Below are 12,880 nucleotides of genomic sequence, written 5' to 3' on the forward strand. Positions count from 1 at the left end.
TAGGACCGAGAAGAACAAGCTATTTTACGGTTTTACTCCAAAAATCTAGCTTAAAATTTACAAGAGTTCTATTCTTGTCAGTAAAATTGATTGACTCACATAAAAAGGAACCTTACTACTTCGTATACGAATTTAATTTACCTACTTCTATGGCTACATTACCCAGCTTCGAAAACAAGCAAAGCCCGAAACCGACTTTACTGCGGTGTAAGCCATTTCCACATAGCTACCGTACGTTCGTCATATCGGCATTCGATGCACGTGCCAACCGGTCTGTCACTTCACTGGTTCGGCATTTGTCGGTACGAAGCATTTACTAACCGACAGCCAATTGTCCAATCCTGTGGTCTGGGGAAGACCATCATGGCGGGTGATTGTAGCAGATTCTACATTGGTGAAGTGAGTTCTTTCCTTATCTTGTTCGAGGACAAACCTCACTGTTGCGATTCTGATATTCTTTTTGAAGAATAAATAAATTTTTGAATTATGGGTCCTTGAAGTTAAAGGAGTTATTTTGATTAGGAAAAGATCTTGTGGTAGTGATTATCATTAAGTATATTAAATTATAATTGACAATATCTTTAAAAAGATAAGTACTTGGAAAAGCAAAAGAAATTGTCGGTTCTTTATATAAGGAAAAAGAAAATAAATGAAAATTGGGCGTTTTGGAGACCACTTTTTTGTGTCGTTTTTGGTTTTCTTGACTTTTACTTTTAATCTCTGTTTGACTTTTAATCTATGAGATTTTATTTGTTATGTCCTTAATTTATTTTTAGGACAACTTTATTATTAAGCAAAACGTTATAATTAAACATCGACAACGAGAGTTCTGAGAATATAGTATAATTTAATTTGCCGTAGTTTCAAAGTAGCTGAGAGCTATTATTACCAATTAACATTGTTTTGCTTGGAAAATTTCGAATTTGAAGCAAATATCGTAATCATTCATAAATAACTCTGGACTTTACACGTGCCTTGCCTTCCCAGCTTCGATTGAAAGGGACTCATAAATAAATTAATCTCAAATAAGTTACATGTAATTCTTAGAAGATTATCTATATACTTTAATATGGAGACATCAAATATTCATATTATATACCCAGTGAAAGTAAACACGTGTAAACTTTGCCAAAAAGTGGGTCAACGTTTTGTTACACATCCTTATAAGAAATTTTATAAACAGTGCGTTTGTGTGCATATGTAAGGGCATGTGTGTGTGTGTGTGTTCGCAACAAATACAACACGATATTCCACTTTGCTGTAACTGTTTACAAGAAAAACAATTACAATGATTTGCACGCCACGTGAGAGCAAAATGGGATGAAATACATTGTAGGTATGTACCTAGTAGTTCTAGGCAATATGCTAAGTTATTTTGGTGACGTGAAGTATATATCTGCATAATAATAAGCATTTTTGGCTTGTAGGTACCCAAAATTACTAAGTTTTTTAATATTAATAGCACTCCATTTTTTTTTTTAAATAGCACATCAACTTTCTCTTATTTTAAAAGCATTATCAAAAACATATATCTACTTCGAGCAGTCGGAAAAAAATACGATTTTCTCAAAATAACTTTGAACTTTGCAGCTGTCATAATTAAACAAAACATGAAAGTAGTCAACCTCAATCCTGCAATAGCTTTTACACAAATAGGTGCCGTAGATGAGCCACTAACTATATGGAAAATTAGCGAGGACTCGCCCGCGGGGACTAAAGCGCGCTACTGTTACATTGCAGCTTTAATTACCACCTCACTTGTGCTACGTAAACATAACAAGCAATGTATGTGGACAGGCTGCTATTTAACATAATAAAGATTTTTTAAACCGACAATGGACTGTCCGCTTTCGTACGGACATTGATGTGAAAGTAATCTTATAAAAAACAGAATTTATTTTGGTGATCTAAGCAAAAGTGTAATAAATGTTTGTCTCATAAATTGTGAGCTAAACCTCAGTTAGTTAAAAATACCCCCTTAGGTAAGCTTTATATTTAGATCAAGCGTGGGTTACTGTTTATCTTGAAAACCCAGGTTCAAAAACCTTACATAATATTGTAGTCACGGCGTGTTTTTCGGTCACCCATCAGAAGCTGACTACGACAAACAGACCAACCTGAATAAGCTGGCAGCTGCAGCTTATAAATTAGCATGTTAATACCTATACATTACATGTTAAGTACAGCGTGAAATATTCGAATATATTAGCTAATACACGCGACGGTATATCGCAATCTTAGAATTCATTATAACTATGGGAACATTTAACACATGCAACGTTATATAGAACCTCCATACTCCATTTTCATCGGATATGGGGAAAATGCAATATGCATAAACTGGTCATGAAACATCCGTCGTCGGAATCAAAAATATCACATACCACAGCTTAAAAGCAATTCTTTTTTCACATTTAACATTTTCAATTAAACTTTTAACATTTAAAATAATAAGTCTCAAAGGAGTTTTTGTGTGTTGGCTTTTGAACCGCGATCCCAGAGGCCAGTTGTGTACGAAAGAGATATACATTTCAACTTATTATTTCGTTGTAATTAATATTGGATTTTGTTTAAGTACTCAATGATATTAAAAATAAAATAGAAGTGGGTTTTACCTACACAACTTATGTTAAATCATAGATTCTATTGGAATATTCGTTATGGCATTGTATGTTTTCCCTTGTCGGACCACTAAGTCATGGTAAACAAAGCTCTTTCCCCATATTTTGTCGCGCTTGCATAAAACTTAAGACGCTTTGTTTTTTATTAAACCTACTACTATTCGAGAACAAAATTACTTAAGTAAATACATACCTACATCGTACTATTTTAACTATCAAAGATAATATACCTATAAAAGTAAACGCCCACTTAACTTAACACCCAATAATATTTCCCGGAATAAAATGCCCATAGCACATACGTATTTCCCAGGAAGGTAGGAAATATAATTGGGCGCACTTATGAGACCGACCTCTTAATAGGTCGGTGGTAGCGATAGTTAACTACGCTCATTATTACCAAGAGCCGTACGGTCAGCATCGAAATTAAATTGCCAGCGACTCGCGGATACCTCCGAGACTAGGCTGGAAACTGTAATTGACCGTGTTATGGCTATAATTTATTTAAGCCTGGGTAGAGGCATACTTCCGTGAACTTGCGGTGGGTAAGAGGGTAAAGAACGGACCTTTCAAGTACGAGTGTGGGTTCGATTCCAGGCAAGTACCAATGCAACTTTTCTAAGTTTGTATATACTTTCTAAATAGTGTATTTTGGATACCAATGACGCTGTTTTGGAGGGCACGATAAACCCGGGTTACCCGGGACAAATGACCTTCGGATAAGTAGGTATCTGATAACTATGAAGGATCAAGGAGGACGAAGGAGGAACTACAATAAGCAAAGAACCAATTCTATGACATAAAAATATATAGGTACCTATATACCTAGTCATACCTACTTCAAGGTCTGTTCTTACTTGAAGCCTTTTTTGTGATACCCAAACGAAATGTCATGAAAACTTTACAGTCAAAGGCACTCTGAAATCCTTAATTAAGCTCAACTGAAATAAAAGCATTGAAACATTTCAACCTCCAAATTGCTGTCTTTTCAGTTCGCAAAATATTAAATTACTTTAATTATAAATGGTAAACAGTAGACTACCTGACTATTTTAATAAATTAAATATTTTGCGGTCCGTACTCTTAGTATTTTTATATCATAAAGGGAATACATAAGAACGTAGTGATATAATTACACACGCTTTTATCTATAGGTAAGATATACCTTTGTGCAGTTATTTTAAATAAACGATTTATTAATTTAATTTAATAATAATTAATTTAATTTTAATTGAAAGCAATATACAGTCTTTATCGAAGCCTGTGGTTGTTTGTTTCATCGGAAAAATGTATCGACTGTTGTATCGACAAATACATATTTATTTGAAATAGATTATTCAGCACTGTAGATATGTACATATGTTCCTTCTTTTATTGTTGTATTGCTATTGAATCTTTTCACAGTGCAACTACTAAGTTCAGTAGGTAATGTATAGAGTTCTATTCAATTATAGATACTAAAAATTTCAAAAGAAGGACAAATAAGAAAGACTTAAAGAAATCTTTACATAGTTTTTACCTTGATGCATTAAACAGTTACACAAGATTCAAACAAACATAACATTGTACGTGTAACAAATAAAATCCCCCAAAAAGTAACCTTACATCACAATCAACAGACTTTACAATACAACACACCGAACAATAATAAAGCAAAACAAAACACGACAACATTCTTCTAGAAACTACTATTTAAACGAAATACAACAACATTCTTCTAGAAACTACTATTTAAACGAAAGACGACAACATTCTTCTAGAAACTACTATTTAAACGAAAGACGACAACATTCTTCTAGAAACTACTATTTAAACGAAATACGACAACATTCTTCTAGAAACTACTATTTAAACGAAAGACGACAACATTCTTCTAGAAACTACTATTTAAACGAAATACGACAACATTCTTCTAGAAACTACTATTTAAACGAAATACGACAACATTCTTCTAGAAACTACTATTTAAACGAAAGGCTTCTCTTAATTGAGCTGTAAAGTACCAGGTACTAAGACCTCGGGAACAGGTATGGATGAACTCTTGTGTCCCAGGAGTTCCCGTCTAACCACGTTACTTACGAGGATATAAAAATGTCCGCTTGTAAACGAACTAGTACGATTAAATTCTTAAAATAGCATTTTTCTTAATATTTCTTGGGGTCTTTTTAATATTACTTAATTTAGGTACGGTACTAGATAGTTACTTTTAAAAGTTTATGTCAAAATGTGAGCATATTTAGATAAACGAAACTTAGACCTTTTGAGTAGGAGTAAATCTGGTAATTAATAATAGGACTTCTAAAGACGGCCATCCTACAAGGTCACGCTATAATTCCTTATGTACTCTATCATGTACTTTTATATACTCCGTTATTTACTACCCTATGCAGCTCCTTATGTACTTCCTTCCTAAAGTTCTTGCACTTATGAATGTTGTCTTTTATTGTTCAATATCAGATTAGAGAAAGTCCGTTGGGGAAGAGAAGGTAATTAAGATTCTCACAACAAAGCCAAAATGCTTAACTAAAACAGAAACCTATGGCACCGAGATGTAGCAGCTACGATGAAGGCGATACATAACAATACAACATAACTTTTATCTAAAACTATCTATCTTCATAGCGACATATTATTATTGCCCACAATGCACTAAAAGCCTAAAATTACTCAACAGCCTTCTTTCACTGATAACAATAAAAATGTCTCAACAATAAAAATGAAGTTGGCCATCAAGAATGAGACCAATCAGAATCTATTGAACTCGGTACATCCCAACACTTGGGTTACAGAAGGCGTCTCGTCGCGCCTCCGTGCGCCCTGTATTTCACGCCCAATTACTCGCAGGGTTTCTTTGTTTCCTTGCGTTTAAGATATATGGAGACGCACGTCCTTTGAAAACCTTTAAGAGGTCACAATTTATTTTGTTAATGGTTTATGGAGTTAGGAAAGAATTTCTTAAGCAGTTGCTTTGGTATTAGGAGTTGGGTGACGAAACCTTCTAATGATTACGTGATACTGTTAATCTGAAGACTTGTATTTCTTACAGGGTCATTAAAAATCACCCACGGAATTAATTTTCTTATCTAATTATACATATTTGTCTTAAACTTTCAAACACGACACGGTTGTATAGCTTTAGAAAACTACATATTCTCTGAAATGATCTTCTCAAACTATCCTCAACCAAGTTTAGGTAATAATTACGCCCAATAAACAAACATTAATTACAAACTTCTCTTTCATTAGAAACGTAAACACACTAAAACTTTGTCGCCATAATGTACTTCCTAAAAGCCACTGTGTGTAGTTGATAAAAATTCTTCGAAAATTTTGCAGATTCGGTGCTTTTTCGTCCGTCCGCTAGCCAAGTGGGGAATTTAAAAAATGTATGTAACATCACGGAGCGCCTGGGCAAGGTTTTGGACCTAATTAGCTCTCGGCTTACGGCATACAGATAAGGTTGTATTTTCGTCGCTGCAAACTGGTGTGATGCAGAAATTAATAAAGTTTGTGACGGGTTTTTATACGAGAGAGGACGCTGTTGTTTTGTCAAACTAAACTTACCTGGTTAACTTGCTGGTGTATTATTCTCGTTTTTATGTGTTACTTTCTGTAATCTGTGCTTGAAAATTAGAAAGTTTAAGATTTAACTCATTTGCTAGAACACACTTTTATCAGGGATTAATGTCCCGATTTAAAACAATATGTCAGTTTTTTGTTATTCAGGCAAAAAATTAACATACACAAAGTACAGAGTTCCTGTAGCTGCAGGTGATAGGTAATCATAGAAGCAATTAATATTAAGAGCAAAAAAGAATTAACTAGAAACTGATACGTGAAGTACGGTAGACTGCACAACAGTGATAACTGTCATGCACGTTAACTCAATAGTAATAAGTACGATTTTCCGATAAAACTGTTACCACTGACCTGAAGCTGACTGTACCTACATAATTCCCTTATCATATGCCTCAAAAAAATTTGTCAAAGAAAATCACAATCAATATCACGAAACCTTCTATCTCTAAACTACCAAAGCGCAATACATTCAACGGCACAGACCAGCATCCTTGCGGTTTACCAGTCTTAAATCGGATATTAGGCCGAAGCCGCGGCGGCCGACACCTAGCCTCCATGATCCTTTGGCACCGAGCCAGACCAACACTGTTTGATTTTCACGCGTTTGACCCTACATTCTTTATAGAATTCCTGTGTAGAATCAGCTGATGTTTAATTGTTGATTTTGTGGATTAAACTTATAATATAGTTAATTAGTTAAGTACCGTCTTACCACAAAAACTTTTAAACGTCAGTTTATGCCTTGTCTAAAAAAGTGTCAAATTATGACGTTGACATATGGTTCATTTTGCAGCCAAAATTTTATTAGACAAGTGTAAAACAGGGTTTAAAGTTTTTGTAGTAAGGCCCTTAATGTTTTATGCAATACAAACATGTGAAGTCTACGCTCTTGATCATAGCACTCCTGTCTATTTGTATGCAATTACAATATTTGCAAAGATGTCAAAAGGTACTATATACATATACGCTGTGTCAAATCAGATTTTTCGCGTTAGCGTACGACAAAATCAGCTAGTGTAAAAGCAATCTCGTGACAAGAAACAACTCAAATTAGTCCATGTTCAATTTATAAAATAGTCTTCATTTAAAACACAGAATTTCGTAAATGCATACAGAGTAAGCCAGCTTAAAAACCCATCTAAAATTAATCAAGTAAATGTGAATTACGGCAACAGGCAGTTTTTATTAACCTACTAACATAGTCCGTTAAGTAATGGCGTTAATTTCATGCTTACAGGTAATTAGAATACTCTCGGGATGCAACGTTAGTACGCTTGATCATGGTAAGTGGATTTCCTTTTTTTATGTCAAAAATTTATGTTTATTAATTGAAATTACTTAAATCAAGTGCTTTCCTGAAAAGTGTGTATTTTTTGTGAACTTTATATTGCTTACACTATAACATTTTACGATTAAACAGGAAACTATCCGTACCTAATGAAAAAAGTTTGAATATAGGTGTCAGAAAACTAAAGTTACGCAAAGTACACAAGATGACAACGTCATGTACAAACTCCAAATAATACAATGTAGAACATTTGACTAAAACGTATGAGAGAAAACTTCTCAATGTCGTTTAGTTTCAAATAGGTACCTATACTTTCGCCTTTGATCGTCAATCAAAAGGTTGGGAGATCGCCTCCTTGTCAAGTTGTGAACTTTTGTGTATCTAGACCAAGTAATTACTACATATTTCTATTTATAGTTTTAGAACCATGAAAGGGGTATATTCATTCACGTTTGCACGTTTTACAAAATCTTTCATATTTAAAGGAAATAACAGAACTTATTTAATTAATTTTTAAATCTTTATTAAAAAATAGGTTTATTTAGTTTCTTTGCTCCATGGATTAAACAATTGACCCCTGCAACTACTAACAATCACAAATATAACTACACTTAGGAGCACAAACCCAATTTCAACAAATCTAACCTTACTCTCAAAACAAACATTCCCCGATAAGTAAGAAATGAACACTGCAAAAATATTCACGGTCAGCCGATAACACCGCCATTTTGACGCGACAATACCTACCCTAGGAACTACGGTCCACAGATAGCAAACCTAGTTTATCGGGGGGCATTCGTCCAAACCGTGAATTGCTGACCGCTTTCGACGTCTGCGCAGAATTCACTAATGTAATTTATTAGGGTAGCAATAAAACCGTCGCTATCACAATTTATAACCATTGTCTGTAACCCGAAGTGCGTTTACTTAGTTCCATGGCTTTGTGAGCTAGTGAAAACATTTATTAAGTGCCCCGATTATGTTGGCAATTGAATTAGTTGTAATGGATGACGGTTAACTTTTGAATATGAAGTAAAGTGCTTAGTTTGAGAAATATGTACAAACAAGTAACATGAATTAATTGTATAATATGGACTATTCTTATATGAATGATTTTCATAGTTTTTTTATTAAAGTGAGAAGCCTCCCACTGTATAATAATATAGTTTCAGTCTTGCACAGTGTTATCGCGTGACGTTACCTGGTTGATGACTGAAGATGATGTTTTTTTCACAAAGGAAATAATTCGCAAAGGAATTATTATTTATTTTATTACCCGACTGCCAAAGAAGGAGGGTAATGTTTTTCGAGTGTATGTAAGTATGTATGTATGTCTGTTCCTTTGTGACCTCCTGTAGCCTAAACGGCTTGATGGATTTTGATGTATGAGGTATCGTTAGATTTGTCTTGATTACGGGAGTGTCATAGGATACATTTTATCCTAAAAGTCTCACGGGATATTTTTTCTAAATTTCCCTTTAAAAAAATATGTATGCGGTATCATTAGATTCATTTCAATCACGGGAGTAATAATTAATATAGGATACGTTTTTTCTCAAAATTCCCACGGGAACATGTTAATTCTGCGTCAACGCAAAGCAACTCATGCGTTAGCAAGCAAAAAGATAGGGCGTGGCCTGGCATGCGGCGCGCGGCGCGGTGCGGAGGGGGATATGCTCGAGTATACAGCCCGAATACGGGCACACGCATAAGGGCACACGTCGTTGACGGTCTTCAGCAGTAATGACTCACCTAATTCTTTTTCTTCTTCACTACCAACAGTCCAGATTGGCGGTAAATTTATGTTGCGGAGTAACATCACTCGTAATCTAAAGCCAAATGTCGTCGAAATAATTTAAAATGGTACTTACATATACATAGTCTTCTACATCTACAACATTTTCGTTAAATAAAAACAGCTAAAAAGTTATAAATAAAAGAATTATTATTAAAAAAACAAAATACCCGACTGCACACTAAAAAAAGAGTAAAACAAGCCCCACAATAATATTTAATTTATAAATATTGATGGAAAGCATCGCAGGCGGGGACCACCTTGACCGCCACCAACGAAAATTCTGCTAAATGGTGCACAACCGAAATGACTATAAATAAGCCTCTGTTGGTCCCCGCCTGCGATGCTTTCCATCAATATTTATAAATTAAATATTATTGTGGGGCTTGTTTTACTCTTTTTTTAGTGTGCAGTCGGGTATTTTGTTTTTTTAATAATAATTCTTTTTGTTACAAACACAATAGTATATAATATTAACTTTAGTGGATTACTATGATTGTAAATAATTTAGTTTTTAAATACTTAGTTTTTAGTTCTTAGCTGTCGTATTAGGATAAGAGATCTTGTAAAGATAGTTTAAGGTGTTTTGAAATAAATAAATAAAGAACAATGTCAGTCGTCCATAGTAACTTAGGCTCAATAAAAATATTTCATGTACAGTGAAAATTCTTACAGTTTTTTGTGTAGTTTAATGTCAGAAGCTTTTCTGTTTTCCACTTTTGCATTGAACTTCTCAAAACCAAATTATTCCAATATTATAACGAAAAACCTGAACTCGATAAACAAAATAATTACTTATTAAAATGATAATATTTTTTGGGAAATTTCTAGATAACAATTAAATATTTTATAAGAAGTAAGTATTTTATATTTAAATTTTTGTAGTAAAGAACTTTGTGTCCGTGAGAATTTTTGATTGGGTGGGCCGAAACCTGACATTGTTCTTTCAATTTCAATTTTTATTGTCTAATTAGTACTTTTATAATAATAATATAATATATCTAATTAATAATTAAAGAGATAACCTACGTAAATCCTGAAATATTCAGGATATTCTTAAGTGGGCGTGATCAATTATCCGGTTCTTCACAACTCAATAATATAAGAAATATTATATCGACAACATTACCATCACCTTAACTTTTACCCAAAATCTTTGCATTATACACGAGGTTATAAACTTCTGGGCCAGCTTATATTCAAATATTAATATTAGATACTTATTAATAAACAGCCGGCAAACGTGAACTTCAGTGAATTTTCCGTAACTAAGAAACTTTTACTTGATATTTTAAGCTTCACCGCTCAGCCCAATTGGCTTAGTAACAAGAAATTTTATATCCCATTTGTACCAAAATATTGTCGAAGAAATAGAATGTATTTAGAAAATATTTTTGTAGAGTACTGGAAAATGTTCTGTGAAAGTCTGAGGGAGGTTGATAAAGCAAGAAAATGGTTCTTATTCCAGTCAACGTTAGAATAGCTCTTAATAAGCTTATCTGTGCCTGCAGCGAAGCATTTCGACACCTCGAATAAGTGAATGTTCGCGCCCAAAACTCTAAACGCGAAAGCTGTGTCGTTATCATTGAAACAAAAGATAAAGGTATAACTTAGTGACCCTTTTGAAGTGCCGTTATCAACTGGTACGCAAAGCTAATTGAAATACCTTAACCTCTATATTTATAAATTCTCGATCCGCGTAGCTGTGAATAATTTAGCAAACATGCGGAATTATTTTTATTGGCCCAAATACGTAAAAATAAACACGTCAAAAGATCAGATATAGGTTAACATAAAAGCCATCCATGGTTTAAGTAGGCTCTTAAAACAAAAGACGAGTGAATGCCCATAGCATTACTTGTAATGTAGCTACTATGAATTTAGTAAAGTCTGGGTAGTTACATCTACCAAAGTTTCTAAGAAATATTCTTTGTTAGTCGGTTCAGTTCATCAAACGGCAGAAGTTCATCTGTCTCAGAAACTACGCCCCAACTGTTTCAGAGTAATAGAAACACAATAGAGAACCGACCAAGTTTAATATCATTTAATTTAGCGATCCCTATTTTGTTTTTGCTAGGAATAAAGTATTTCATTTAAATAACACAGATCATTTTCCTTGGCCACATCTTTTAAGATGTTATAATTTACATTTTAAAGAAGAAAGTAAGGAGGATTTTCGGATTTAAAACAGTTACACTTTTTGAACAAATAACCCTATACACAGTCACAAAAGCTGTTGTAAGTAGGAAATGTGAATACTAGTCAATATTGAAAGCTACTATGCTGAATATTGAAAATGATTTAACTTTTTCTGCAATATATTTTAACAATGTTACATCTCTAAATCAATACAAATTGAATAGACCGCCACCGCGCTATAAGTACCAACCCAACAAAAAGATTTTCAACTCCACATTGAAACCAACTACAAACGACAAAAATAAAACCAAGTACAGACAGGATACAATCAATACACTCCAATAGAAACTTCTGAACCTGCACTGGATATACCTACAGAAAAAATATATTTAGAATTCCCTTCGAAATACAATACGCCATGGCTGAAATCTGAACAGTATCGGTTTTACGAAATCGTCCTTTATATAGAACATGGGTCCGAGATAAGAGTTGACTTCTAATTCGATCTATCGAATAAATCTTTCACGGGTCCCAGGAATGGAGTAGCGTATGACGATTGGCCGGTATTAAGTTATAGCGTGGAAGTTAAGTGAAGACAGGCCTAAAATATCGTACTGGGTAGGGCTATTAGAAGAATAAAAAAAAAGTTTCAGTTTATTGAGCTGATTTTTATAAAGCAATTCAATGTGGGTACTTTTAAAATACCTAAATCCTGTCAAATGTACCTACGTCCTAGAAAATATATCTGTGTATACACCATAATTTTCTTTTTGATAATATCAAACTAATTCACATACAAGTTGACGAAATATTTGCAACAGTCCCATTTCTTAATCAGTACTGTTTTGGTAGCATAATTTTATTAAGACCTTATCAGAATAAGAATTAAGATTATTATTGTGTGACGTGACATAATATATGGCCCCAGATACCGGTTTTACACACGCATTGATTATCTCGTGGCTAATAATAAGTGGACTACTTTCACGTCTTAAGGCGGCTAGCGACAGACTCTTTTGACTACCTTTATCAAGTTTCCGTGGTGTAGCGGTTATCACATCTGCCTAACACGCAGAAGGCCCCCGGTTCGATCCCGGGCGGAAACATAGTTTTTGTATTTTGAATCAATTTTACTTATGCTATTGTTTTATATTTTTCCTGCAAAATAAACACTGTCTAATCATTATAAAATATTTCTTATGTCTAAAATTTATTACAATACGGTTCCTTAACTATTTGTTCAAATGAAAGAACATCGTCCCATTTCAAGAATGTTTTTTCGATGAAATATTGATAAAAGTCGCATTAATACTGTTTCAAACCCACTTATTCCTGCTTTACACCTTCCATACATATTGTATAGCCAAGCAAGTACCAACTCGGATTACATATACAACGAATTTACATTTCAACTCGCCTAAAAGGAGAGAGTTAGAAAAAATAAAAGCCTTTTCGAAT

The 12,880-nt window shown here is 33.8% G+C and overlaps 1 non-coding gene across 1 annotated transcript; it reads left to right on the forward strand.

Annotated features, from left to right (window-relative positions):
• Window positions 1–12,455: 12,455 nt before the first annotated feature.
• On the forward strand, window positions 12,456–12,528 carry Trnav-aac. Its single transcript has one exon. It is a non-coding gene; the product is annotated as a tRNA-Val (tRNA).
• The last annotated feature ends 352 nt before the right edge of the window (window positions 12,529–12,880 follow it).

This window comes from Helicoverpa zea, chromosome 10 (assembly GCF_022581195.2).
Source record: "Helicoverpa zea isolate HzStark_Cry1AcR chromosome 10, ilHelZeax1.1, whole genome shotgun sequence".
NCBI classification, from domain to species: domain Eukaryota; kingdom Metazoa; phylum Arthropoda; class Insecta; order Lepidoptera; family Noctuidae; genus Helicoverpa; species Helicoverpa zea.